Here is a 3,635-nt window from a genome sequence, read left to right as displayed (position 1 = left end):
GTAACACTGAGACCAGTTTCAGGGCCTTTATTGCAGAGTAAATTTTCTAGACGTCAAGTGCTGGACTTCTCAGTTCCTGATTTCCTATCTGTTTATCCATGTTCTCTGTTTCTCGTTTCTGACAATTATTTTTCCTTCTTGTTACTCTGCTCTTCATTCCTCCACAATTCTTGTCTCCTTTGGACTTACTTTTCTTCCATACCACTTTATCCTCTAAAATCTTCTCAAAGGATGAAAGGATACAGTGTTTAAAGTATTTTAAAATGTTAAGTAGAGCTTTCTTTGTGCTGGGTTAAGGAGGAGGCAGACAGGGGCCGAAGCAGGTCAGCTGAAGGGCTATGCGATCAAAATACTGCTTCAGTGGGCGAAGTGGAACTGGTGCAGAAGGGCGTACGTTACAGTGATGCCGAAACGTGGGAAAAAGGGAGCGGTGGTCGAAGACGCGGAAGAGCCCAAGACTGAGCCAGAGGCGAAGAAGAGTAAGGCAGGAGCGAAAAAGAACGAAAAAGAGGCAGTAGGAGAGGGCGCAGTTCTGTATGAAGACCCCCCCAGATCAGAAAACCTCACCCAGTGGCAAATCAGCCACACTCAAGATCTGCTCGTGGAATGTGGATGGGCTTCGAGCCTGGATTAAGAAGAAAGGTTTAGATTGGGTAAAGGAAGAAGCCCCAGACATCCTGTGCCTCCAAGAGACCAAATGTTCCGAGAACAAACTACCAGTTGAACTTCAAGAACTGTCTGGATTATCCCATCAGTACTGGTCAGCTCCTTCAGACAAGGAAGGGTACAGTGCTGTGGGCCTCCTCTCCCGCCAGTGCCCACTCAAAGTCTCTTATGGCATCGGTGAGGAAGAACATGATCAGGAAGGCCGAGTGACTGTGGCTGAATATGAGGCGTTTGTGCTGGTGACAGCCTATGTGCCTAATGCAGGCCGAGGTCTGGTGCGCCTGGAGTATCGCCAGCGCTGGGATGAAGCCTTTCGCAAATTCCTGAAGGGTTTGGCATCCCGCAAGCCCCTTGTGCGATGTGGGGACCTCAACGTGGCTCATGAAGAAATTGACCTTCGCAACCCAAAGGGAAATAAAAAGAATGCTGGCTTCACTCCACAAGAGCGGCAGGGCTTCGGGGAACTGCTGCAGGCTGTGCCCCTCACTGACAGCTTCCGGCACCTCTACCCCAACACGGCCTATGCCTACACCTTTTGGACCTATATGATGAATGCGCGATCCAAAAACGTTGGTTGGCGCCTTGATTATTTTTTGTTATCTCAGTCTCTGTTGCCTGCATTGTGTGACAGTAAAATCCGTTCCAAGGCTCTGGGCAGTGACCACTGTCCCATTACCCTATACCTAGCTCTGTGACACCTCTTCCAAATCACGTTGAGCCTGGGAAATAAGCCCACCAAGCTAGCTTTAAAATTCTTACCCCCAAACTTCTTTAATAACTGCTATCTGGAGAAATCTGCATTGTATTTCCCTTCTAAACTGAATCCTTTAACCAGGCTTCTAATAACAGATGTAAGTTCTCAAGGAGGGTGTTTGTGTAGGGGTGGTTTTTCTTTTTCTTTTTTTACATTAAACAAAAGCTACTGATATTTCCTTTGAACTGTCCCTGTGAAAATAAAGAGCCATAGTTTCAGCTTTAAAAAAATAAAATAAAATGTTAAGTAGAAAACACTACCACAATAGTAACTTCTTTTTTCATCTTTTTCTATTTTGATGAGTATCTTAATGTGCGTTGGTTAATACTGCATATTAGATACAAATTGCTAGGAAGATATTCCTCCATGCTAGTGAACAGTCTTTTAACTATATTAACCACAGGTTGGAATTTATAAATACTGCAGAGTATTTAATTAACCTATTCATATTTGGAACTGGCACATTCCGTAAATAGTTTGGCTGGATGAGTACGAGATGTTTAAGGAAGCTTGTGCTAATTATGTTGCATATCTGTGAGGGCTAAAGCAGTTGCAGTCTTTGCCTTTACATATTGTATCCTTCCTTTGTTGTATGATAGTTATACTCTAATTATGTAGAAAATATAGTTTGGTCATATGGTTCTCTCCATTGTAGAAAGGAACTTTTTCATCTTTTTAATATTCAGAATCACATGGACTATTCCTGGAAAGTCAGCACAGCATTTATAGTCAGCATCCATAGGAAATCTTGCCTTTTGATTTCCTTAAGCCTGCCTTCCCCCCTTCTCTTTGCCTTGGTTTGCTCTTATCACTAGTATTGCTACCCTGGCCACACTCAGAGATTTTGTTTCTATTTCTGGACATTGTAGCCTTTCTTTTCATTAGATTCTTCTCCTTTTTTAAAAAAATTTATTTTTTGGTCAAACTACATGGCATGTGGGATCCTAGTTCTCTGAGCAGAGATCATCGCTTGCCCCCTGACTTGGAACTGCAGAGTCTTAACCATTGGACTACCCTGGAAGTCCCAGATTCTTCTCCATCTTAATTCTTTCCTTAACCTGGTATATGTGCACTCCCCTACTCCTTGTCATATTTTATTAACACCTCCTTGTAAATACATCTTCTTTTGGTGACTTGTTCTCCTTCACCACTAACTGGAAAATCTCGGAATCACTTATTAATCTATTAATCTATCAGTCTATTAATGTATTGATCTATCTATCCACATGCATTCACCTGTCCATCTACCTATCCATCTTCATATCCAATGAACTTATCCATTCTTAGTTAAAACTATAATTTTCATGTTTGCAGTTCCCAAATCTTCCACTAATTTTATATCTTCCTTTCTCTATAAGATATAGTGACTGGGAAGTTTCTCTAATTTTAAATCTTACTGTGCCTATAACCAAATTTAATTCCCATTTTAATAACATACTTAGATATCAATAGCATGTCAATTTTAAAAGAGGATTTGGAATGATTTTACAGAAGTACATACAAAATCATCATATGTGCTACTGGGAACATAAATTGGTCAGTCTGAATGGAGAGCAGTTTGACAATAGTTATCAAAAACACAAACACACTTATCCACCAGCCATAAATTCCACTTCTAAGAGTCTAACTTAAAATACATGTACACACATGGTAAATGATATAAATGGGCTCCTTGCAGTGCTTTTTGTAATTGTCATTGTTAGTAACTACATTAAAAACAAATATGCAATGGTAGAAAATTGGTTAAACAATAATTTCCATCCACAGTGGGCCATCATTCAGCCATGGAGAACACTGAAGAGGCCACATACTGGTATGGAATGGCCTTCAGCAAACTATGTAAATAGGGAACACCTTTGGGAGAGGAGAAGCAGCTAGCTAGATAGGTGGGTAGATCATAAAAAGACATGTCAGTTTACCTTTATGCCTCTTGGGGTATTATAGATCTTTGAGAAGATTCACAAGAAATTGATTGTATTAGTTGATTTGAGAGAGACCTGGATGGCTGCAGGACAGAGATGAGAGGGAGACTTTTGACCATACACCCTTCTGAATCTATTGGATTTTGAACCATGCAGCAATACTATCTCTTTAAAAATCATAAAAAATAAATGATACCATGAAAATATGAAAGTGAATTGGAACAATGGGGATTAAGTATAGAAAAGTATGATGAGATGATAAGATAAATACAGTGGTAAGGACAATATATATA

General features: G+C 40.3%; 1 pseudogene; it reads left to right on the top strand.

Moving 5' to 3' along the window:
- Positions 1-317: 317 nt before the first annotated feature.
- On the top strand, positions 318-1,403 carry LOC138088660 (DNA repair nuclease/redox regulator APEX1 pseudogene; annotated as a pseudogene).
- Positions 1,404-3,635: the final 2,232 nt, after the last annotated feature.

The sequence above is a fragment of the Capricornis sumatraensis genome, chromosome 1, assembly GCF_032405125.1.
Source record: "Capricornis sumatraensis isolate serow.1 chromosome 1, serow.2, whole genome shotgun sequence".
In the NCBI taxonomy this organism is placed as follows: domain Eukaryota; kingdom Metazoa; phylum Chordata; class Mammalia; order Artiodactyla; family Bovidae; genus Capricornis; species Capricornis sumatraensis.
Note: the sequence above shows the minus strand (reverse complement) of the source record. Positions and strands in the feature narration are given on the sequence as shown.